Genomic DNA, 27,465 nt, shown 5'->3' with positions numbered 1-27,465 from the left:
CTGCCCTTATGGCACTTACAATCTAATGGAGGAAAGAAACATTTCAAAAAGCAAATAAACAGAAACAAATTAATAGAAGACAAGAAATATATAAATACATAAATTTTTAGAAACAGTCTTCAAATTTTTTTATAAATTTCTCTTCAATCTTTAAATGGGAGTTCCTAGGAATTTTATTCAGGGCCTCTTCTACTCCACTCAAACTTAGTCTCAATCAGCATATTCCAAATCCAGACATCTCTCTCAAGTTTTACAATCATATGTCAAATTATCAATGTTGCTTCATTAGGCATCAAATAGTGAACTCATATTCCCTATGATCTGTTCCTTCTTTAGTTCCTGTTGAAGTTGCTCAAGAATCCTTAAGTATTTCTCTATCACCTCTAAATCTAATATATCACAAAATTTTGTTGATTTTACATACTAAGAACTTCTTAAATCCATCCATTCCTCTCCAACTTCCCTACCTCCACCCTAGTTCAAGGCACCATTTTCAATCACCTAGATTATTGCAATAATCTTCTAAATTATCTTACTGATTCCAGCCTTCTCTCCAAATTCATTCTTCACACCTAGGCCAAAATAATTTCTATATAACAAAAATCTGATCACATCACATTATTCTTAGAATAAAGCCCAAACTCGCTTACCTTTAGTCTCATTTCTCACCACTTGCTCTCCTCCCTCCCCCATACACAGTTCTGTACAAACCATACTGAACCTTCTTTTATGATTCAAATTTGCCAGGCCTTCCTATTTGCATTTACTCCTCCAGTACCTACACTTCAACTTCTCTGACTAACTCCTACTACTTCTCAGCTTGGACAACAAACCCTCTATTCCTCTAAGCTACCACTGCACCCCTTTTCCCCTACCACTGTACTTATCACAGAGCACTGTAACTACGTGTATCCCCATTAAGCTATAAACTCTACGAGAGCAAGGTCTTTATTTTGTTCACCTAGCACCTAGTACATAAAAGTTCTTGGTTGAATAAATTCACTTCATCAATAGTGATAACTAAATTCATCCACATCTTCATAGGACTCATCTTCAACTTGGACTTCAAAATTTCACCCTGAATTTTTCAAGCAAAAAAATCGTGACACTTTATTAAATAGATAATAGAAGAGTAACTATTTCTCTGGAATAGATAATAAATTCTGCTCGAATTGCCTATAAATGTCATTTTATTTTCAGTTCAAATATATATTTCATATATTCCATGGAACTTATAAAAAGTTCCAGTTTTCAAAACAGAGTAGTTACAGTCCTATTTCCCCTTTTCTTCTTATGGGATTTCCTTGACCTCTCAAACATCTTATAATAGGTATGCTTTAGGGAATGCACCTCTTCCCAGATACATGTACTACCGCAGAAATTTCACTGCAGAAATACCATTATTTTAAAGCTAGAAAATGGGAACTTGACAAATCATCTGTCTACTTAAGATAAACAGGTAATGCTAAAAAAAAAGCATCCAATATTACCAAGTTTTTGTCAAATAAGATTTTTTTAATTACCCTTACCAATCATTAAATCATATTTTTTTCAGGCATCATCCAAAAATTAGTACTGATATAAAACTAGATGACAAGAATAAACTCTCCCAGCAAAATAGTTCTAAGTTTAAATAAAAAGTTAGTCCCTACTCAGAAATTTACACATAAATGTTTATAACACTATTTATAACAGGAAAAGGTGGAAACAACACAAATGTTCATCGATGGATGAATGGACAAACAAAATGTGGTATACATACATACAATGGCAAATTATTTGGCCATAAAAAGGAATGAAGTACTGCTACATCCTCTAACATGGGTGAATTTAAAAGAAACCAGTCTTAAAAGACCAGGTACTATGTGATTCCATCCATGTGAAAGACCAGAATAGGAAAACCAATAGAAAAAGAAAGTAGATTAGTGGTTGCTTAGAACTGTAGGAGGATGGGGGATAAGGGTGTAAGAACTAAGGATACAAGGTTTTTTCTGGAGATGATGAAAATGCTCTAAAATTGACTGTGGTAATAGTCAAAGATACCCGTGAAAAGACTAAAAAACACTAAATTGTACACCTTAAATGGGCAAACTGTATAGTATATGAATTATATCTTGATAAAGCTACTAAAATTTTTTAATAAAAACCTGCTTCAGCTCTGAAAATAAAACTAAAATTGACTTACAAGAATTCAAATACAGAACTAAGATAAATTAGTTTGGTTATCTGAAGGGTAAAATACAAAATTAGCTTTGGTTAAAATTATCACAGGTGTTTATATGGTGCAAAATTTATATTCTTATATTTAACTTGTCTGGACAGTTTAGTTGAACACCAAAAGTACATGGGAACTTGAATAGGGCATGAGATTTTGTTGGTTTGTCCAGGTTAGTGTGATGCCCAGATACATCCCACAGTAATGTGGGAAGTGAATAAAGAGGTATTTACAAAGTCCCCTCGGGGGAATGGGGAGAAAGGAAGAAATATTCAACTTTCCCATTTGGAGAATTCCTGATATTCCTGCAAGCAGTGGGGACAATCAAACCAGTAGGCCAAGCCCTCAGTCTTGGGGTTTGCCCCTATGAAACTTATTTCTGCAAAGGATGAGATAAACCAACTTAAAATTAGGTCTATGAGTCATCCCCAAAGAACCTCTTTTGTGGCTCAGATGTGGCCTCTCTCTCTAAGCCAATTTAGCAAGTGAACTCACTATCCTCCCCACTATGTGGGACATAACTCCCAGGAGAGTAAATCTCCCTGGCAACAAGGTACAGAACTCCCCAGATGAGCCGAGACTCTGCATCAAGGGATTGAGAAAGGCTTCTTGGCCAAAAGGCGGAAAAGAGAAATGAGACAAAATGAAGTTTCAGCGGCTGAGAGATTTCAAACAGAGTCAAGAGGTTACTCTGGAGGTTATTCTTATACATTATATAGTGATCCCTTTTTAGTTCATGGTGTATTGGAGTGGCTAGAGGGAAGTACCTTTAAACTGTTGAGCTGTTCTCATATCCTTGATTCTTGAAGATGACTGTATAAAAAATATGGCTTTTACAATGTGACTGTGAAAACCTTGTGTCTGTGGCTCCTTTTATCCAGGGTATGGATAGATGAGTAAAAAAAATAAAAAATAAATAAATTATAGTAAGAAAAAGGGGTTAAAAAATGGGGTAGATGGAAATACTAGTGGTCAGTAAAAGGAAAGGGTAAGGGGTACGGTATGTATGAGTTTTTTTCTTTTTTCTTTTTATTTCTTTTTCTGGAGTGATGCAAATGTTTTTAAAAAAATGATCATGGTAATAAATACACATCTATGTGACGAGATTGTGAGCCATTGATTATACACTATGTAAGGAATGCATGTGTGTGAAGACGTGAATAAAAACATTTTTAAAACAGAGATTATACACCAACTTAAAAAAAAAGTCACAGGTCACAATTTTATTTGTATTTAACAGGAAACTTGAAATGAAGTTCCTAAAACAAGTGTTTTGGGGAATGCAAAGCATTGGTAGATATGGGAGAAGATTAGAGAATATTTACATAACTAATCACAAAATTTAAGTTAAATCTACACAACGTAAATGTAGCAATCCTAATCATACTAACAAAATGATCACAGCTAGCAAAACCCCCCAAATACTCTTTTTTTCATTATAAATGTTACAAAAATTTAGAAAAAAAACTCCATAACCCTATCACCCTAACATAATATTTTGTTGCAGCATTCTTGTCTTTTGCTATATGCATATATTTTAAACAATTACATTCAAGCTCTCCTAAATGTATATGTATTTTCTCATAATATATTCTTTGTAATTATTTTTATCCTGCATAATGGTTCTTAGAACAGATGTATAAAGTTTCCTATTGTTGAAAATTTAAGTTGCTTCCAATAGTCTGCTATTATAAATAATGTGTCTATAAATATTCTGTTTACAACTGCTTTTTTACCTTTTCCTTTTTCTGCTTTTTTTCATTGCCTTAGTATAGTCTCAGAAGTGAAATTATTAAATTAAAGGTTATGAAGATGTATTCAGATATATATTGCCAAATTACAAGGTACTAGCAATATTTCAACAAGCTCACTTCACTGCAATCTAACCGGCATTAAGGTATTACTGTTTTCAAAAAATTTGAAGTAGGTATAAAACAGTATTTCATTTTGCATGAAGTCATTTCTTTGCTGATAAGATTATAACATTCTTCTACAAAATGATTATAGGTTATATTTCCTCTGCTATCCAACTGTTAGCTCTTTCCTTTACCCATTCAAAAATGGTTTTGGTTGTGACAATGATGACACTTTACCAGGTGAAGAACGAAATAGGCAACTGCCTAAAATTCTGGTCACATGGACCAAAGGAAAACTACAGCTTATATCTACAATCCTCACTGCCTTCCATAAATTGCTACAAACATTACTTTTGATATAAACTCCCAATTTATTTATATGCATATTACCCCAAGATTAACTTCATGTGGATTACAATTCTTTGAGCTAAAGAACAATCAAAAAGTTGATATGATTCTCAAAAGACCAGAAAGATCAGTTCATGGCTCTTGTGAAATTTAAGAAATAAAATAGGTCTGGTGTATAGAAGGTGCACCATACATGGTCGCTATTCTCAGCCCTATCACCACACACACAGACACAGTTTTGTCAGAATCCTCAGTATTCCTTATTTATTAGTAACTTTAACTGACCTGATAGTAGCAAACCAAGTTTAGAAAAAAGACCAGAAAGATCAGTTCAGCCCAATATTTTGATATGCCAAAGAAATTTATCTTGGTTAATCTGATCTTGAAAACAGAAACCATGTTGCAAAATCTAATCTCTTAATAATCCAGATTTACCAAGAAACACCATTCTGCAGTCATAATTGACAATCCAATACTGTCAATAATCTTGCATATGTGCACTACTGGTTTCAAAAGAAGACAGAGTAAGAGAGTAATAAGTAGCTCAAAACAAATTCATCAATGCCATTAGAACAGAACTCAAACCTCACATCCTTTAGATGGCAGGGATTTTAGAGAAAACTAATTCAATCTCGTCTCTCTCCCATCTCATACCCATTTTGCAGAGGAAGAAACTAAGGCATAAATAAGGAAAAATAACTTTCAACAAAGTCTTGAAGCTAGTTAGAGGCAAGAATACCTTGATTCTTTTTATTGATCAATAAAGATTCTTTCTTTAATCAATAAAATTTTATTAAGTTCTTCCTTCTAAACTCTAGAGACATCACAAGTGAATAAAAGTCAAGTTTCTGCTCTCTAAGATCTTACATTCTACTGGGGGAGGGATGAGGGGATCACTAAAATAACAAATTTTCTGGTGATAATGGTAAGTATTTTTAATTAATATTCAAAATAGAGGGCAAAATGGCAGAGGTAGGCTAAATGATGAAGGGACCAGTTTAGACTGTCATTTTGGGTGGTTAGAGAAAGACTTAAAAGAGCTAAGAACTGAATGAGGAGAAGTCAACAACAAGAAAGCTATTGTGAGAGTATTTTGCTTAGAGGTTCTCATATCAAAACATTAGTCAAGCAAGCAATATAAGGGGACAGAGGTGACACGTCTTTTGATCAAAATGTTTACCAATTAAGTATAAAAGGTGTTACAGAGATCAAAAATATGATTTCTTTCAAGTGATATCCAAATCAATATAAAATGTCATAAGAAAATTCCTAATCATAACGATTAAATTTAACCTACTTGGAAGGATACATACAAGATTAACCATCTTTTCAACTATCACATTGAAAGATGTTAGACAAAAAAATGCTTTAAAATTTACAGATTATTTTTAAACCCTTAGAAGATATTAATTAAGGAATTAGGAGAAGATAATTCTAATAAAGATTTTCAAATAAGATGACAAAATAAATTAACATTTGTCAGAAACTTTAGTTTCAAACTTTTCAATTAATAAGGAAAGTGATACATATAACAACCTAAGATTTCTTTCAGAAAAACTATTTTATCCTAAACAAAAGATGTTAGATATATTAGGCTCATAGAATAAGATGTGTTTCATTCAGTAATTCTATGCATTTTTAAAACAAGTATACATTACCCTCCCCACTATATTCAAATTCCTAAGAGACATATCTATATCTTACACTTCATTACATTTCTCCATAGCATCTAGCCTGGTGCCTTATAGACAGTAAGGATGTGCAGAAAACACTAGTAGGAGCAGCAACCTATATTTGAATAATTCATGGTGTTAAAGAAATAACTGATACTTCAGACCTATAAATGTCTTAACACATTTTCACAAAGGAACAATTTAGTAGTCCATAAGCCTTGAGGATTCTGCTCAATGAAAATCATTCCTTAATCAAGTAAGTAGTGTAATATTGAAGGCATTTTAATATCTAGTCCATGAAGTGATTATAAGCCATAATATTGATGCTGTGTGAATCCTGTTCCACTGTGTACACCTTTACATAGAGCCACAGGCCCTCCCTGTACCTGACCATTAAAGATTAAAAGCCTTGGTGCCAAACTTCTGCCCTTATTCCCCAGGTCATCCCAATCTCCCTCACCCTACTTCTTGGTTTGCTACTATCAGGTCAGTTAAAGTTACTAATAAATAAGGAATACTGAGGATTCTGACAAAACTGTGTCTGTGTGTGTGGTGATAGGGCTGAGAACAGCGACCATGTATGGTGCACCTTCTATACACCAGACCTATTTTATTTCTTAAATTTCACAAGAGCCATGAGGTATTTTCACTTTCACTTTACAGATGTATAAATTCAGAAGTAAAGTTACCTACCCAAAGTTACATGATTAATAAGTAGAGGTTTGTCAGATTTAGGGTTCCTTCCTTCCCCAGAAATGTGATCAACAATCATCCCATCATAAAAACACCAAAATGAAAACGATAACACATAGTCACCAACAGAGGTGAATGAGGGTAGAAAACAGCAGGGAAAGAAATTTTACAATCTTTCCCCTCCGACTTTAAATCTTCCCTGGTAATACAGCTGAGTTCACTTCACTGACATTATCTTCAAGATACTTTTACCTACTACCATCACAACAATTACAAGTCTGACGAGAGCTGGAGAAAGTTTTTCAGGCTGATAATCTAATTTGGAATCTAAATAATTTACCATCTAACTCAAAGACTTTTATTATATACCAGTTGTTATTATTCATTTTAAGAGGTTTTCATTTAATTAGATTAATGATATATACTTACATATTCACTTTAGGAGTCTTTACTGAAACTCCTAAGTGCCAGGCACAACAAGAAAGAAAGGCAGAAACAATTATGAAAACTTAACTATGCACTGGGAAGTATATTATGCCTTCTCTACATTCTTATAAAAACATAACCCTAAACAAAAAAAAAGAAGAAAAAACATAAGCCAGGCAGGCCACAGTGACTCAGCATGCAGAGTTCTCGCCTGCCATGCTGGAGACCCAGGTTCAATTCCCAGTGCATGCCCATGTCAAAAAAAAAAACATAAGTACTATTATCCCCATTTTAAAAATAAGGAAACAGGGTGGGCCACTGTGGCTCAGTGGCAGAGTGCTCGCCTGCCATGTCAGAGACCCAAGTTTGATTCCCGGTGCCTGCCCATGCAAAAAAATCAAAAAATCAAAAAAATAAGGAAACAGAAGTAGTAACAGGTTGAGGGACTTGCCCACAGTCAAACAGAGTGAAGAATTAAACCTACGGTAGACCAATTTCAGGGCCCTAAACAAAAGTTTTTGCTGTCAAAAAGCCTACAATCTAATGCAGAAATATTAAGACAATATTACAATGTGATTAGTATCAGGACAGGGGAAAAAAAAGGGATCCTCTGAAAGCATATAGTACTAGTGAAAGAACAAACTAATCCCAAAGCAAACAGAAGGAAAAAAAATAACAAAGATTAGAGCAAAAATAAATAAAAATGAGAATAAAAAAAAATAGAGATAATCAACAAAACCAAAAGTTGGTTGTTTGAGAAGATCAATAAAATCCAACAAACCCTTAGCTAGGCTGACAAATTAAAAAAAAGAGAGAAGATACAAATAAAATCAGAAATGAGAGAGGGCTCTTTACCACTGACTTCACAGAAATAAACAAAATCTTAAGACAGTACTAAGAACAACTGAATGCCAACAAGTTAGACAACTTGGCTAAAATGGACAATTTCTTAGAAATACATGAACAACCTACACTGACTCAAGAAGAAACAGAAGACCTAACAACAAACCAATCACAAATAAAGAGATTGAATGAGTCATCAAAAACCTCCCAGCAAAGAAAAGTCAAGGACCAGAGGGCTTCACAGGTGAATTTCACTAATTCCAAGAAGAATAAATACCAATCCTGCACAGACTGTTGTAAGAAAACTGAAGAGAAAGGAACACTATCTAACTCATTCTATGAAGCCAATATTACCCTCATAGCAAAACCAGATAAAAACATTACAAGAAAAAATATATAGACCAATTTCTCTTATAAATATAGATGCAAAAGAAACTCAACAAAATACTTGCAAATTGAACCCAATAGCACAAAAAGAATTATATACAATGATCAAGTAGGCTTTTTCCAGGTATGCAATGGAAGTCAACACAAGAATAGCAACTAATATAATACATCACATTAACGAATCAGAGGAAAAACCACACAATCATCTTGATCAGTGCAGAAAAGGCATCTGACAAACTACAGCACACGTTCCTGAAAAATATACTTAGAAACAGGAATAAAAGGATACTTCCTCAACATGTTAAAGGGCATAAAGGAAAACCCACAGCTAAAATCATACTCAATTTTAACAACTTAAAGCTTTCCCTCTATGATCTGGAACAAGACAAGGATGTCCATTATCACCACTATTATTCAACACTTGTCTGGAAGTTCTATCCAGAGCAATAAGTCAAGAAAAAGAAATAAAAGGTATCCAAATCCGAAAGGAAAAAGTAAAATTTTCACTATTTGCAGACAACATGATCCTGTATTTAGAAAGTCCTGAAAAATCCACAACAATGCTACTAGAGCTAATAAACAAGTTCAGCAAAGTGGCAGGATACAAGATCAATGCACAAAAATCAGAAATGTTTCTATATACTAGTAATGAACAGCTAAGGAGGAAATCAAGGGGAAAATTCCACTTACAATAGCAACTATCTAGGAATAAAGAATAAAATATCTAAGAATAAAGAATCAAATATCTAGGAATAAATTTAACCAAGTATGTAAAGGGTCTATATTCAGAAAACTATAAAACATTGCTAAAAGAAATCAAAGAAGACCTAAATAAATGGAAGAAAATTTCATGTTCATGGACTGGAAGGCCAAATGTTGTTAAGATGTTAATACTACCCAAACTGATTTACAGATTCAACATAATCCCAAATAAAAGCCCAACAGCCAACTTTGTAGAAATGGAAAAGCCAATTATCAAATGTATCTGGAAGGGTATGGGGCTCCCAATAATCCAAAACATCTTGAAAAAAGAAGAACAAATGTTGAAGGACTTACATTTCCTGAATTTAAACCATATTACAAAGTTACAGTGGCCAAACCAGCATGGTACTGGCATAAAGATAGACACAGTGATTAATAGACTCATACTGAGAGATCAGAAACAGATCCTCATATCCATGGTCACTGGACTTTTGACAAATCTGCCAAGACCACTCAACTGGGACAGAACAGTCTCTTCAACAAATAATGCTGGGAGAACTAGATACCCATAGCCCCCAAAAATAAAAGAGGTCCCCTATCTCACACCTTATACAAAGGTAAATCAAAGTTGATCACAGATTTAAATATAAAAGCCAGGATCATAAAACACCAAGAAGAAAACACAGGGAAGCATCTTTAAAATCTTGTCATAGGCAGTGGTTTCTTAGACCTTACAGCCAAAGCACAAGCAACAAAAGAAAAAACAGATAAATGGGACCTCCTCAAGACTGAATATTTTTGTGCATCAAAGGGCTTTGTCAAGAAGGTGAAAAAGCAGGCTATTCAATGGGAGAAAAAATTTGAAAACCATATATTCGATAAGGGTTTAACATCCAGAATATATAATGAAATCCTACAACTCAACAATAAAAAGACAAACAGTCCAATTAAATAAACAGGCAAAAGAGATGGGAGAAAGAATATGGAACTATCAAACCTTACCATCAGGGAATCCCCTGATATTGCATCAAACTTTAGGGACACCCAAATCAATAGGCCATGTCCTTGATCATGAGTCTTATTCTTGTGAAGCTTATATAGGTAGCAGAGAAGCTTAGACTACCTACAGGCATGCCTAAGAGTTACTTCAGGAGGACCTCTTTTGTTGCTCAGATGTGGCCTCACTCTCTCTAAAACCAACTCTGCAAATGAAATCACTGCCATCCCCCCTACATGGGACATGACATCCAGGGGTGAAAGTCTCCCTGGTGACGTGGGAGATGACTTCCAGGGATGAATCCAATCCTGGCACCATGGGATCAACAATTCCATCCTGACCACAAGGGGAAAAGAAGTGTAATTAATAAGGTATCAGTGGCAGAGAGAGTTCAAATAGAGTCAAGAGGCTATTGGGAGGTTGCTCTTACACAAGCTTCAGTTAGACCCTGCTACCTATCATAATCTGCCACTCTCCAACCAGGACATTCCAGCCAATCCTAAAGAATACTTAGGGCAATATGTAAGATTCCACAAGGGTTCCATGCACTAGAGTAACTTTCCAGAAACCTACATCCTCCAGATAGGTCTCTGGTCCAGGTAAGTCCTGAAACCTAGCCCAGCCTCTCCAGAACATCAGATAGTTCCATCTCCCTACCCTATATTAGCAGCAGACCCTTCCAACATGAAAAATTTAGAATGGCCATAGCCCAAACACCCCTAAAAAGAGGGATGAAAAGATCAAAGGTGATGGTGGATTTATACACAGAAGATAGGATTTAACAAACGAATATGAATGCTGATCATTACATTGATATTTCTTTCAAAGCCTTCAGTATTTTAGAGCAACTAGAAGTAAAAACCTAAAATTGTGGAACTGTAACCCATGTCAAAATCTGAAATATGTTCTACACCTAATTTGGTGCCGTGCTTTGAAATGTATAGCTTTTTGGTGTATACATTATTTTTCACAAAAAAAGAAGGAAAAAAAGTCGATAGTGATGACAAAAGAAAATATTTAAGTCCTCCAGCCTCCTATATTCTGGAGCACCTAGAAGGAAAAATCTGAGAGGATCATATGGTAACCCATGACAAACTCTGGGATCTGTCCTGCAACTACTTGTTGAAGAGTGCTTTGAAAACCATTGCTTTTTTATTTCTTTGCTTTGTATTTATGTTAGACTATACAATAAAAGAAAGTCAATTTAAAAAAAAGGGGACAAATGACTTGAATAGACACTTTTCCAAAAGGGATATACAAATGGCTAAAAACCACATGAAACGATGTTCACTATCACTAGCTATTAGGGAAACACAAATCAAAAGCATAATGAGATATCATTTCAGACCTATTAGAAGGACCACAATTTAAAAAAAGAAAACTACAAGTGTTGGAGAGGATATGGAGAAATAAGAACACTTATTCATTACAGGTGGGAATGTAAAATGGTACAACCACTGTGGAACACAGTTTGGTGGTTCCTCAGGAAGCTAAGTATAGAACTGCCATATGATCTGGCAGGTATGTACTTAGTAGAACTGAAAGCAGGGATGCAAACACCCATTTCACACCAATTTTTATGGGAGTTATTATTCACAATTGCCAAAAGATAGAAGCAACCCAAGTGTCCATCAAATGATACATTGATAAATAAATTGTGATATATGCATACGATAAAGTATTATTCAGCTGTAAGAAGGAAGGAAGTCCTGATGCATGTGGCAACTTAGACGAACATTAAGGACACTGTGTTGAGTGAAACAGCCAGACACAAAAGGACAAATATTGTATGGTCTCACTAGTATGAACTAATTATAATGAGCAAACTCACGGAGTTAAGATCTAGAGTGTAGGTTACCAGGAGACATTTTTTAATAAGGTTGATTGTAAATGTTCGGAAATGGATGGAGATGATGGCAGCAAATTATCATGTACATAAATAACAGCACTGAATCGTACGTGTGATTGTGATTGAAAGAGGAAGTTTAAAGTTGTGTGTATCACTAGAAGGAAAGCTAGAGGATGAAACAAGGGACTGTATAGCATAGTGAACCCTGTTGTGGATGATAAAGGTGGTTAATAGTAGAAATACAAGAACGTTCTTCCATGAATTAGAACAAATACATCTGACAACTATAAAGTGTCAATAATAAGGTGATATATGGGGGAAAACACACTTAATGAAAAGTATGAACTATAATTAATAGTATTATCTTAATGTTCTTCCATCAATTACAATGAAACTATCACACTGATGCTAAGTATCAATAATAGGAGAGTATAAGGAGCATGGCGTTTTTATTTCTGGAGTTATGAAAAAGTTCTAAAATTGATTGTGGCGATGAAAGCACAGCTCTGTGTTTATTCTGAGAACCACTGATTTTACACTTTGGATGGATTGTACGGTGAGTGAATAAAACTGTTTTGAAAAAAAACAAAAGGAGACAATCAAGGAAATCAGAACCCGGCTGGATATTTGAGGATAATAAATGATTATTCATTTTTCAGTCATAGTGATATTTGTGTTCACCTCTTTTTAAAAAGTCTTTATATTTTCAATATACATTCTGAAATATTTATCAGTTTAAATGATGACATCTGGAATTCAAATGAAGCAAGACAGGCTGTGAGTTGCAACTGTTGAAGCTGGATGAGGAGAAATGGGGGCTTATATTATTCTTTCTATTTATACATACATGTGTGTAAAGACAATCAAAATTATAAATAAAGCAATCAATTAAAACTCTAAATTTCATATAATAATAGATTTTCACATTAAATGGGGAAAAAAAACATTAGTCCAAACATTACCCTGGACAGTAGGGCAAATATGAGACCAAGACTTAAGATTAAAGAATACATTTAATGAGAGACAAGCTTTGGTAAAATACAATAATAAATGAATGGAGGCTTGTGGCAAAGAGGTGCCGAAATAATTAAATTACTCTAAAACAACCTAATTGTCTGTCAGTCTATACTTAGGCTCCCTTCCATAGTTAATGTTTCACCAAAGACTGTGAACCATTCTAAATGTTATAATAAGTTAAATTTACTACAGAGAAATAAATTATTCAAAAAATACCTAATAACCACTCTCCTGACCATCTCCACTCATATAACGCTCTTAATTGAGGGCTTCAAAATGATAAATACAACACCTTGAAGCATAGAATAAATACTCTATACAGTTTTTCAAAAATAACTGTTACTATGATAAATTATTTTTTAAAAACTAATGTTATATATGTCTCTTAAACCTTTAAGACTGAAAACCATTGTTTTGCATTTTTTCTAAAAATAACGTTTGTTATTTGCATATAATAATAATTTGTTATTTGCAGTCTGATTTTAATGTCCTGTAATTTTGCTTACTACAGATGACGGAGAATATAAATGTATATGTGAGCGGGTAGATGGGGAGAAAGTTGAGAAATTCTTCATTGGAACATGATTGAATTCTAAACTTGCCTTTCAAAATATGCTCCTTTCCTGGAAATGTGGCATTAAAAAAATCCATTTGGGTTTGTACTGCTTTCATATTTGTGCATTCTTCACATGACAGCCTTCAAGACCACTGTCTTGTTTTAAGTCATTTGCCAAGGAGACTACATTTTCACTACAAATTTCCACCAAAGGCATGTGTGTGTATCTTTAGAAAATGTTTGCATTGCTGAATTTAAGGATATCAATATCACACTTAAGTACCACAAAAATGGTGGCAGAAAATTTGGGGAGGATTCTAGTAACTTCAATTTGTGAAACATGACACGTCTCAAAAAAACTATGGGAGGGGTGGGGACTGTGCTGTCATGATTAGCTACTCCATTCAACTGGTGTGAGTTATCTGAGGTATGATGCATCTGAACTCTTATCATACTACTAAGGGTTTGCTATCTTGTAGAACAGCTAATACGAAATGGCTCAAACCTTCTAAAATGACAGGACAACACAGTCTACATACTAGAAGCTTAAACCAATAGGGAAAAACAGTACAAAAAGACACAACTCATATTTATTTTGGAATCAAGGCTCATCCCAAAACTTCTTTGTACCCATCCAAAAGTAATCTAGTTTTTTACCAACCAAGCAGTTATTTATTACAGCAAGTTCATTACCAAGATTACCAAAATTTTCCACATACATCAGTGATGAGCTATTAAACAGTCTCTGTAGGTGTTGCTACTTGGGCAACACTTTAAGAGGGATTTTACCTTTATAGAATTGGTGGGTCAAAGAGAAGCAAATATTCTGCAAAGTGTGCATCTTTTTAATTAGAAGCAGTACGTGTGAAATCACCAGGAGACAGAAAAGCTTGTGTAAGTGCCACCAGCGCAGTTTAATTTGACTAAGTGACACAATTTACTGTTACTTTTCTTTATATCTAGCCACTCAATTACTCTTGGAACAAGGTAAACTCCACCCAACACTTTAAAACATCTTTAGTCATACAGGCTCTCAAACACATTAACGCTGAAATCCAAAAGAGTTCTTTGAGAAAAAAACCTATTAATTCCCCACAACTGGGATTTGGTATGATATACCCAGGCTTATTGCCTTAAATTTTTAAAGCTAGTTAGTTCTGTTGTGGATCTGTATAAACTGCCTTTCTGTGTGAACCAGACATGCCTCTGAAATTAAGATTCAATCATGGAGAAATAACAGTTTTGAAGGCCCTTTGAAAAAACTTTCATAACAGCTTCCTACTGCTATAGCCAATGTGATGCTGTCTATTCAGGAAAAAAAAAAAAAACCCACTGGTATCTCCTTATGAAGAAAACATTTTCCTTTTCCTACAGTTTTAGAATTGGTAAATTCAAGGTTGTTTCCCAGCACTAATAATTTTTTTCCCTTCAGTGTTTAAGGTTGCTCTCTGAATCATATTTAAAGCAGAGGTACAACATACAAAGCTTACATAATATTAAGATGTACTAGATGATGACATACACAAAAATGAAAGATAAACTGGAAAGCAGAAAGGAAAACTGGCATTCAAGGCTCTTTAACACATCTGGTACTAACTGACCTTTCCTGCCTAGCTCTTTCACTACTCATTTTTCCCTTTCTGTGCCTTTATGCTTTCGATTACCCTGGTCCCTCGTCCCAACAGGACTTTTTGTCCATCCTATTTGTCCTAGTTCTACACATCCAAATCCTACCCAGTCTTCAAAGCATAATTCAAATATCATCTCTTCCCTTATCCTTACAACTAAAGGTAAAGTCTCCCTCCTCTAAATTCTTAGAGTGCCTTATCTTTATCTCTTTACCACCCCCATTGCTTTCTGCCTTACATTATCTTTTTCTTTTTCCCCCATAAGCATAAAACCCTCGAAATCAAGTTTCATGCATTATTATATCCATTCAAAATAAGAAAAAAGTCTACTGGCAACAACACTATATTAGAAGGATAAAGACCTGGCTGTGCTAATAACTAGTTTTACGACCTTGGACTTTAGGCTTTTAGTATGTGCATCAACAAAGTGAGAGGGTTGGGCTAAACCAGTTTTTCAGACCACAGGTATAGGTTGTTATTCATTAACAAGATTTAAAATAAATTTGGGGGTCAAAACCCCAGCATTTTTTTTAATGAAATGAAATAAAACGGAAAATAAGCTGTGTTATATGTAATGGTATGCTGTAAATGGTTAACAATTGGCTATCAAAAAGAGCAGAAAACCCTGAATTGTATTATTTGCTGATTTCCCTAATATAAAGACTCCTATCAGAGCCAATTTCAAGTTAAAAATTTGTCACTTGGGAAGACATGTGGGTGATTGCTCTTACAAGCCAGTATGAGCCAGCTCCAGCAAAACACTGAAAATATAAGTATTATTTCACCAAACTTCTTTCAACTTCAAGTGAGTGTGTATGTACTAGGTTAGGAAATAAAATGTATTTCTTACTGCAGTCATAGCCAAAAGAGATTGATAAATGCTCAACTAAACAATCTTCTAGTCTCTTTCATGTGTACTACAATTCAATCTTCTTATACCTGGATAGGTAGTCTCTTCACCACTACAATTCATATTTTTCTTCAGCCTCAAATATGAAAATAACGGAGAGGTAACCCAGTATCACCAGAAGGCACATTACTGGGAGTGGAAATTTGGCATAGGCAGCATCAGCCAGGGCCCCACAGTTGAGGTTACCAGCCTTTGTTCAACCCCACACACCTCAAGGACACAACACATTCCTACTAGTAACAATAGCTCATCAGCAAAAGGTTGAGAGGAAAAGAAGGAAGAACTGTACAGTATGAAAAAAATCCAAGTGATTCTGACATTTGTGTCCATGCCCCCACCCCATAAGAACCCGGGATACAGAGAAGTTTCCCAATCAAGATTCCTCAACACAAGCTTGCATCCCTCAACAAGGCATCCATTACTAAGAATTCTCTACTAGAATTTTTTGCCATGAACTAGAGACATGCGGTACTTGAAGTTTAACAGACAAAGGGAAAAATGGCACAGCAAACAGCAGTTAGACTTGATATTGTGGAAAATCAGGCTTTCATAGAAAAAAAATTACTTTCTTATTTAAACTTACTAAATTGGATAAGTAGGGGGTAAGTTCTTGAATATATTTTTGGATGTACTATGTCTATCACAACACAATCTGTAATGAAATTTTTCATGCATGTTCACAAAGAATTATTTTCTATTTTTAAGGCTATTTAGAAAACAAGGCTCAGAATTTCAAATGTACTAATAATCTTCACCCAAATTTCTCTAACTCCAAATCAACTGAATGTTTGCGGGGAAGTTTCCCAGGAAAATTTTCAAATTTTATACTAAAAAGAACACCAAAAGAAGTAAGCATGAACACAAACTTGCTACACTCAAATAATTAAGGCATTCTGTTTGTTGAATAAGTACAACATGAAAAGTAAGTGATAAGCTAAAAGGAGAATGTTGAGATACAAGTTCTGCTTAATTGCATTAACTCTTCCTTATTAGAATTCATGGATGTCCACAATCTTACACCCAATTTCAAATACAGATCATAAAGTGAAACTTATTCCCCACTCTAAAAAGCCGAGAGTCAAGTCAAGACATGTCTTCCTCCAAATTCTCAATATAAAAACTCTCCTTAAAAACTGAGTGTGTTTTACCACAAATCAGTCTCAAGTCTGTTCTCTGCCTCCACTGTTTATGGTAGCAAATGCTCATAAGAGTTTTTCCAGAAGAAATCTCTGAGCTGTCTTTGAAGTACCAGCAGCTGATATAGCCTTGGGATACTGGTCATCCTCAGACCCAGTGACTGATCCATTTATATAAGGCAAGAGTTGTACACACGTAGCAATTCATTAAAATTTACGACACATGGCAAAAAAAAAAACACCTCTGTGCCTGGGAACTGCATATAGGCAACAGTTATTTACTTCATTCTTCAAACACATTCTATCCAGCTATAATCATCTCCACGACATGTCAACAAGACAATGGTAGACGTAATTCAGTCCCAGGTGTATATTCCCAACGTAAGAAATTTTTGCTACTTAGCTACTACTACTCTCTTCAAAGTCAATCTCTGGAATGTTGGATGTCTCCTACACATAATATTTTTACTTGGCACAATAGAATTCTTTCTTTTGACTACTCTAAGTGAGTGGATAAAAGGAATTTCAGCTTTAGTGTTGTACCATTTCAGAGTTCAAGCAAACATACAGTTATTGACTAATTCCAAGTTTTAGGTTAAGGCAAAAAAAAAAAATTAAGCATGAATCTTTATAAATCACAAATTCAGAATTGGTGAGTTGATAAATATGAAAATTCCTGTTTCACAAATCTTATAAAAGCCTTTCACGCAAATAAAAAACATCATAACTGAGTGAAAAGAAAATGACGTGCGGCAGTACAACCCTGTGAATGAATTTAACACCACTGAATTTTATACTTAAAAGTTGTTAAAATGGGGAATTCTAGGTTGTTTATGTTACAAGAATAAAATTTGTTTTAAAGCCCATACAACTGTACAAAACAGAGTGAATCCTAACAAAACTATGGCTTATAGTTAATAATATAACATTGCTTCATTAATTGTTACAAAGGTACTAACTACACTAATACAAAATGTTAAGGGGGAAAACTATGGCAGAAGGGAGTATATGGGAATTCTGTACTTTCTATGTGACTTTTCTCTGTACTTTCTGTAACTGCAATAACAAAAAAATTAAGAAAATGATATGCATAATAAAATAATTATCAAAAGAACAACGGTAATATATGGAAATTCCCATTAAATAACTCAAGTCAAAAAAACAAACTAAAAGCTTCATATATTTGTAGTCACACTTTTTAATGTTGGTTGGTATAATCTTATATGTCCCAATAGTACTGGGATCTACTATCTTGTTTCCAGATTTCAAGTGTACATTGTAGGCTATATAAATATGTTCACATATAAGCACTGCTCTACTACATCTGCTTCTCCCCAGATGACTTAATACATAATATCAGAGCACATCTTGAACTGATTTTAGAATGGACACCCAGTCTATCTCAAAATCTTAGCTGTCAACTCCCTAAGCAGTAAACCACTTAACACAATTTGATGATTTTCTAGATTTTCACCTTTGCAATCTCATTCTCAGTTTCATGTGGGATAATGAATCACAGGACTGTTTTCCAGTGCTAGAAGTTTGCCCACGGGTATTTCACATGAGCAAACTCCATTTCATATTTGACCAAAAGTAAACTTGACCAAAAGTAAATTCAGATTCAAAACTACTGGATATTCTACAGAAGTGCAGCAGAAGCCATATGTAAACGCTATTGTGAAAAAAAGATTCTTGTGAAAGTGTGTTTTCAGAAAAGTAACAAGCAACTACCTACACCTGTCATGTACAAGAAAAATCAAATGTATCAAAGATTTTTAAATCCTCCAGTATGGAAAATGCAGGCCTGGAAATCAGTTTCCAGTTAGTGCTGAAATCTACCAAGCAAACAAAAGTTATCCTTACCATTAATGTAATGAGATCGGCGTCTCTCTTCACTTGCACGAATTTTTGCAAGTGACCACCTAAATTGTGGTACTTTTCAAAGAGAACCCTATTGGAAAGGTCCAAAATACCTGGACACACAGCCCTAGGAACAGGGACAAGTGCTGTCAGTCCAGCTCCCTTGCGCCGGCCACTTTCCGCTGGCCGGTGGCCCCTTTCCACACTCTGACGCACTGCCCAGCCCTGCACCGTTGGCGACCAGTGCAAAGTACCAGCCCAGTCTCAGAAACTTTGACTCAGTTATCAGGACACTGAGCACCCATAACTCGGACGGGGAAGGCGATGCTGTCATGGCCCAAGCGATCAACTTTGGAGCGGGGCATTCTTTGCAGGTAGAGATCTGCCCAGGACCCAGCCCATCCCAGACTACAAAACAGCATCAACCGCGGGAGCGGAGCAAAGTGCTGGGCGGGGAAAGGGGGAACGCGAGGGCAAGACACGGTCACCAACAGAAGCCTGCGTGTGGGTAAGAAAACACCCTAACCACACGCACCCCGGATGCAGGGCTGCTGGGGCTGCGAACTCGGCAGCAGCGAACCGCGAAGGCGGAGGCAATGTCAGGGGGCCGCAGCTAGAGGAGGCTGGCCGCCAAAGCCACCACCCCGGCCCCAGGTGAGGGGCGCCAACCGGCCCGCCCGCGGTCCAGGACGCCGAAGGGCCGCTAGGAGCAGCCGGGGAGAGAATCACGGCGCCCGGGAGGCGGCCGACAGCCCTGAAGCCGCCCCGGTGCCTCCTCTCCGGTGACCTCGCATCCCCGTCCCAGGCGGATCTCCCACCGCGACCCTCCCCTGGCTCAGCCCAGCCAGGAATACCCCGGCCAGCGGTTCTTGGCCGCGGAGGGCCCCTAAGACGCCGCCGTCGCCTCACCTCCTCACGTATCCACGGGCGCTGCCGGAACAACAACTCTGCCAGGGACCCGCGTCCCATCCGCCGCCCCGCGCTCTGCGGCCGGGCCCGTGGTTTTCACTCCGCTGCCGCCAGAGCCCAGGGGGTGGGGAGGGCGGGGGCGGAGGGAGCAGGGCGGAGAGAGCCGAGAGGGGAGGGGAGGGGGGCGGCCGGCAGGAAGAGGCTAGGGAGGGGGCGGGCCGAAGAGAAGGCGAATCGGGAGCGCGCGCGTCTGGGCCCTCCGCGCGCCGTGCGCGCTCCTGCCGGGGAGGTGCCCTCCCAGCTCCTAAGTGGTGGCGTGCACGCTTGTGCGCGTCCCCATCTGCACAGCACCAGAATTGTTAGTGGAAGGGCGGCGAAGGGGCAAGAGCTGTTCTCAGCTCTTCAAAGTCTCGGCGAGGGATAACTGCTCCCCCTGAGCTAACTGGCGCGGGCTCAATCAGGAGCGTCCCCAACCCGGCCCAGGCATGCTGGACCCCTGCGTGTAGGGATTATCGAAATTTTAGATTGAATTGAGGGTGGTTATTTTCTTGTTCGTATATCTGGTTTACATATTTTGATTCTTAATGCCCAGTAATCCGAAGGAAAGTCACTTGACAAATATTAACTCTTCTTACCAGCTACTCCTTTCCTGTCCCTTCCAAATTGTCTATGTTATTATGGAGTTTTCCCTGATTAATTCTCTGTGATTCGGGATATTGAAGAGGAAATAACTGGCGGTGAATGACAGGAAAGTGCACAGCACTATTTTGTGTTAATGTAAAGAAAAAGTGTCCTCATTTACATTTTTTTATCCTCAAGTGTAGTCACTTTGGGGGGCTATCGAGGCAAACTTAACCTCCAACTCTTTCTCTACAAATATTGTACTGACACTTGAACTATAAATGCCTTCCTTCCTAGAAGTTACCTACAAATTTTGTGAATTTCCTTAGTATTTTGTTTCTATGGGTCTGTGGCACCTAATATATTCAACCTTATTTTCTGGGTTAATTTGTGCAATATTTTATCCTACAAGAGAATCCTCTAACACCTGCTCCGTTTATTTTTATACCTTCCTCAATTCCTTTTATAGTGCTTGATTTAAGGAAAGTACTTGATAAATGTTAACACACAAATAACTGACTATGGAGCAGCAAGACTTAAGTGTGTGTGTCCAGTGCATTGAGCTCTAAAATGAATTCTTTAATATGAAATTCCCTCTTCTGCCCTACTTCAGTTGCCCTGTCCTCATTTCCTCTCCCAGATCTAAAAGCTAAAGCTACCCTAAGAAACGTGACATTTGTCCAAAAGGCCCTCTTAAGTTCCATTTTTTCCAGTTCTCTAATTTAAATGTCTATAGATACAGGACATCTCTAATTTAAATGTCTATAGATACAGGACATATCAAGAGTATTTCAACAATCCATTTTATGTCTTTACCAGCAGAGCTGCTTTCAAGAAGGTCCTCTGTTAACCACTATATCTCAAAAACCTGCCTAGCCCTGAGCTTGACTCAGTAAACACTGGAAGTTTTTATGAATATTTAATGAAGTTAGGGTTAGAATGACTGAAATTATCTGTTAATCTCCTGAGAAGCCAAGAAACTGTTGATAAAAAGCCAACTAGTAGGTATTGAACCTTTGCTAAAAACAGTACTGTTAATGTTATACTCACAACATGAAGTCAACAGATGAAAAAGCTCTAGTTTCTGCCTTCAGCTATACTCTAACTGAAGAGACACTTTTTGAAAAGAAGAGCAATACTGTGTTAATCATCTGCACTAAAGAAGAACCTTAGCCCAAACAAGGAAATAATTTTTCTTAATTGGTGTGTCTCAAACAAGTTTAATGTTCCCCACATTCAGATCTAGATGCCTTTAGAAACAATAATAGTGGCCATCATCAGCTGTGGAGCATGATGTCTAAATCACAGTCATAGGATCAATCCATGCGCCAGCTCATAAAAGAAAAATGCTGTCCTATAGCTACATATCACACTTTCAATCACCACATGACATTCTCAAAAGCTGAGCTATTCCTCACAGAACCTAGATAAGAGATGTCACAAGAGAACCTAGGTAAGTGATAAGTCACAAGAGAACCTAGATAAGAAACAGTGAAGGTGCTTTGGTGCAAACTCATCCCCACCAATAGCAAAACAATTCTAAGAACATACCAAAGAAAGAATGATAAAGCAGTCTTCATAAATGTGTGCTCACTTTTCTACCCATTGTGGCTGGCTTCCTTTGCTTTTAGCATATCCCAGCAACCCTGGTCCACTCTAACAAACAAACATGTTTTGTTTGGCCTGCATAGTGCTTAAAGCAAATTAGCCAAAGTTAAAAGTTAAAGTCAGAAGATTCCACAGGCTCCACAAGAGGAGCCTGGAGCATTCCAGGCTCCTCTTGAAAAACTGGGAAATCTGGTGACAGTGTGCTTACATTCACCTTAGTGACAATCAACTACAACTGGATAGAAACTAGCCTGTTTAGACAATCTCTGTTTTGCCAAAGTTCCTACAAACTCTATTATGACTTACACTGGCCTGTTTCCCTCATTTAGTTCTGCAATTCCCAATTCACAATGTCAAAGAACTAGAACCAAGTTAATTTAAAGGAGTGGAATATTATATTGCTTTTATAATGGATATTATAGTTGATAAACTGAAACCACATGAAGACATAGAGAGCTCCAGTAAAGATAATAACGGATAAATATAAATATCAGTATTATTGTAAATTTGATTTGTAACTCTACTTTTTGCTTCCTCCAGGATCTAAAAGACAAATGCATAAAATGTAATGATAAATCAGTGGTTTTAGACTCAATGTATAAATATGTAATTTATGACAAGAACTACATAAAGGTGGTGAGTAGAGAGATATAGGAACATAGTTTGTTTTTGCTGTTGAAGTTAAGTTGGTATCAAAGAAACCAAGATTATATTAGATTTAGGTTGTTAAAGTTAAGCCCCATGATAACCACAGAGAAAAGAGAGAAAATGCAAAATCATAGACACAGAAAGTACAGTACAAGTTACCAGAGGTGGAGACAGGGGCAACAGGGAGTTAGTGAGTTAGTGCAAAAATGAGTATACGGTTTCTGTTTGGGGTGAAGGGGAAATACTAGTAATGGATGGTGGTGAAGCTATTGCCACATTGTAAATGTGATTAACCTTACTAAATGGTATGCTTGGGAAGTGTTGGGCTGGGAAGATTTATATTGTATATCTATATATGTTTCACAACTTAAAAAAAGAAAGAAAGGTAAACTAAAGAGATAGTGGCAATTAAATGCAATGCATGATACTGGAGGGGATCTAAGAATCAAAGAGGAAAGGCTCAAAAAGACATTCCTAAAACAAAAAAAAGACATTACTGGGACATGAGGAAAATTGGAATATAGAATGTAATCTTCATTTCAATGTTGAATTTCTTGAACTTAATAAGTGCATTTAAGATTCAGTTACTAAAGGTAATTGAACATCCTTGTTTGTGGGAAATGTACATAGAAATATTAAGTGTTCAGTGAGTATGATGTGTGCAACATGTTCTCAAATGTTCAGAAATTAGATAGATTGATGATAGAGACAGATAAATAGATAAATGATACATAGATGAAATAGAGGAAGGGAGGGAGGGAGGGAGGAAAGAAGGAAGAAAGGGAGAAGAAAAGAAAAAGAATATGGCAAAGGGAGAAAATATTTTAATTGGTGGATCTGGGTATGAGGGGCAGGTATATTAGAGTTACCTGCATGGGTTTGTATTACTTTTACAACTGTCCGGTAAATTTGAAATTATTTCAAAATTAAAAGTTTTTTAAAAAGAACAGTGGGGGGCGGGCCGCGGTGGCTCAGCGGGCAAAGTGCTTGCCTGCTATGCCGGAGGACCTCGGTTCGATTCCCGGCCCCAGCCCATGTAACAAAAACGGAGAAACAGAATACAATAAAACAAGAAAATGTTTAAAAATGTTTCCCTTTCTTCCTTCCTTCCTTCCTTCTATCCTTCCTTCCTTCTCTCTGTCTTCCCTTTAAAAAAAAAAAAAAAAAAAAAAAAAGAACAGTGGGCTGGGTTGAATAGAATCTCCCAGAGATTCATGTCTACCCAGAACCTCAGAATGGATCTTATTTGGAAATGGGGTCTCTTCAGGTGTAATGGTTAAAATGAGGTTGTACTGAGTTAGGGTAGGCCCTAAATCCACTATAACTCATGTCCTTGTAAAAAGAGGGAAGTGTGGACACAGAAACACAGTCACAGACAGGAATAACACCTTGAGATAAGAAAGGCAGAGATTGGAATGATGTGTCCACAAGTCAAGGAATGCTTATCGCTACCAGAAGCTGGAAGAGGCACGATCCTTCCCTAGAGGGTTCAGAGTGTCCACAGCTCTGCAAACACCTGGATGTTGAACTTCTAGACTCCAGAGCTATGAATGACTAAATTTCTACTATTTAAAGCCCCCCAGTTTGCGCTACTTTGTTATAGCAGCCCTAGGAAACTAATACAGATGATGTTCCCATACCTTGTAGCAAGTGTCTGAAATTCATCTCACCTTCAGAGTCCTTTTCTTTGGTCTGGGGCAGTGATCCTATTTCTTTTTTTCCTTAAACTTTTTCTTTTGAAATAATTTCAAACTTAGAGGATAGTTGCAAGAATAATACAAAACCCATACAGAGAACCCAACATACTGTCACACCACCACAACCCATGCTAGATACCCACAGCAGTGATCCTCTTTAGTCTATAACAAAATGCTATAGAGTTTATTAAAAAATGCTGAACTCTATGTTCAACAACTATAAGAGTTTGATTCAGTAACTCTGGGATGAAGCCCAGGACTTGCTTTAACCTCCTATTAACAAAAATATTTAAACACATATAAAATACAGAGGCTACCATAATGAACCCTCTAGCACCAGTCACCTAGCTTTTAACAATTATCAACATATGACCCATCTTCCCACCCCACCCCTTACCCTATATGCATTATTTTTAAGCAGATGACAGAAATCATATCATCTCACCCATGAAAACTTCCAAATATTTCTCTAAAAGATAAGAATTTTTTTTTGCAATCAACAAAATCCAGAACGTGGGAAACTACTGAACAGGCCACACAGTTTCTTCAACAAATGAACTGCATAAATTCAAATAGGAAAGATGATGTGTTGAACGTGTTTGGATGTTGACTTGTGTTTAGCAGCTTTATTAAGACATAATAAACTCACATGTTTAAATTGTACAACTTGATAAGTTTTCACATATGTATACACCTCTGAAGCTATTACCACAATCAAGATAATGAATGTACTTAGCACCCAAAAAAATTTCCTCATGTCCCTTTGTAATCTCTTCCACTGGCTTCTCCCTCTGCCTCCTGTTTCAGTTTGCTAGAGCTGCTGGAATGCAATGTGTCAGAAATGGATGGGCTTTTGCAATGGGGATCTATTAGTTTACAAATTTGCAGTTCTAACACAAGAGGCTCCAAGGAATCAGGTGCCCTGAGAAAGAATTAATTAGGCAGATTAGTGGGGTCCTGGCGCAGAGCTGCAGAAAGTTCTCTGGCTTCACTGCTCCAGTTCATGGGTTCCCCGTGTACTATGTGAAAGGATTTATGTTTCCTAGAAAAGCCATGTTTTAATCCTATTCCCATTTTGTAAAGGCAGCCATTTCTTCTAATCCTTATTCAGTACTATAGGTTGGAAACTTAATTAGGTTATCTTCATGGAGATGTGACTCACCCAACTGTGGGTATTAAACTTGATCAGATGGAGGCATGACTCCACCCATTCCAGGTGGGTCTTAATTAGTTCACTGGAAGCCTTTGAAAGAAGAATCATTTTGGAGAAAGCTTCAAAATGCTGCAGAACCATGAAGCAAAGAGTCTACCAGCCTTTGGAGATGAAGAAGGAAATTGCCTCCCAGGGAACTTCATGAAGCAAAAGGCCCAGAGAGAAAGGTAGCAGACACCGCCATGTGTGCCATGTGCCCTTCCAGGTGAGAGAGAAATGCTGAACGTCATTGGCCTTCTTGAATCAAGGTATCTGTTCTAGTCTGCCAAAGCTGCCAGAATGCAACACACCAGAAATGGATTGACTTTTAATAAAAAGAGATTTATTTAGTTAAAAATGTATGGTTCCTCAGAGGAAAGGCAGCTAACTTTCAACTGAGGTTCTTTCTTACACGGGAAGGCACAGGACGATCTCTGCTGACCTTCTCTCCAGGCTTCTGGGTTCCAACAGTTTTCCTTGGGGTGATTCCTTTCTGCATCTCCAAAGGTCTGGGCTGAACTGCGAGTGCTGAGATGAGGTATGCTGAGCTGCTTGGGCTGTGCTGCATTGAGCTCTCTCTTTTAAGCTTCCCATGAATTAAATTAAACATCACTCATTGTGGAAGACACTCCCCTTAGAGATTGTAGATGTAATCAACCATAGATGAGCTTCACAAGCTAATGATTCAAATCCACAGCAACAGAACAAGGCACCATCACCTGGCCATGTTGACACCTGAACTTAAGTACCACATATCCACCCCTTGTCAACTTGGTAACTATTATTGGTCCCACATAAAATGCAGCAAATCCTTCCATATATAAAATACATTCATTTCATTATAAAAATCACAAAAGCCTAAAGTGATCTCAGCAATAATACAAATACAATACAAAATTAAAACCAATACAAGATCTCAACATAGTCAGCCACAGGCATGGTCTATTCTAAGGCAAAAATTCTATTCTGGCTCTGGACCTGTAAAACTCAAAACAAGTTATCAGCTGACAATATGCAAAGAAGGAACGGTCATAGGATACATGTTTCCATTCCCACAGGGAGAAATTGGAAGGAACACAGAGACCACCAGACCCAAACAGTTCTGAAAACCTGCAGAGCAAACTCCTTAGGATATCAAAGTCTGAAAGTCATTTATTCTTAGGGCTTTAGAAAGCAGTAGTCCCACACTTTCCAAGAGCCTATGTAGTGACTTTGCTCTCTCCAAACACTGGTGTGGTTGCAAGCTTGGGGAACACTGGGGAGACTACCTTTTTCTCGGGTCCACCCTCTCCAAGCCTCAGGGCAGCACCGGATATCTCTGCCATCTCCAGGCACACACTCAACCCCTCCAGAACAGTGGAGTGGCAGCCAGGCTCCCCCCAATCCTCAGTTGATACACTCAACCCTCTCCAATGCCTGAGGTGGCACAACTCTTCCTGTGCAACAAAGTAGAAGTCCTGCCCTCTGCTCCTGGGGCAAACTCACCTTCTCCATGTATATGGGTGAGTCCACTCTCCTGGCCCGAGGTGTCTTGGCTTCAGACCCGAGCTTCCATGGTTCTCACTCTGCGAACTCCAATTTGTCCCTTTTGTGTCTCGCTTTGTCCAGATTGGCAGTGGTTCTGTTTACACCAAAGGTCTCTTTAAGCACTCCAAGCCTTGCTCCTCACAGTTCCTCCAAAATCTTCCCCAGTC

The 27,465-nt window shown here is 37.2% G+C and overlaps 1 protein-coding gene across 5 annotated transcripts in view; it reads right to left on the bottom strand.

Annotated features, from left to right (window-relative positions):
- The window catches only part of RABGAP1L (RAB GTPase activating protein 1 like), a 734,005-nt gene extending 713,847 nt beyond the window's left edge, over positions 1-20,158 (bottom strand). For 3 of the 5 annotated variants that reach the window (XM_077157040.1, XM_077157043.1, XM_077157044.1), the window contains exon 1: positions 20,006-20,157. The gene's annotated coding sequence lies outside the window, so the exon portion shown is untranslated. Of the gene's footprint in view, positions 1-19,099; positions 19,625-20,005 lie in introns of those variants that run through there. The other 2 variants (XM_077157041.1, XM_077157042.1) reach the window with 2 other exon arrangements.
- Positions 20,159-27,465: the final 7,307 nt, after the last annotated feature.

The sequence above is a fragment of the Tamandua tetradactyla genome, chromosome 4, assembly GCF_023851605.1.
Source record: "Tamandua tetradactyla isolate mTamTet1 chromosome 4, mTamTet1.pri, whole genome shotgun sequence".
NCBI classification, from domain to species: Eukaryota; Metazoa; Chordata; class Mammalia; order Pilosa; family Myrmecophagidae; genus Tamandua; species Tamandua tetradactyla.
This window is presented reverse-complemented; position numbering and strand designations above follow the sequence as displayed.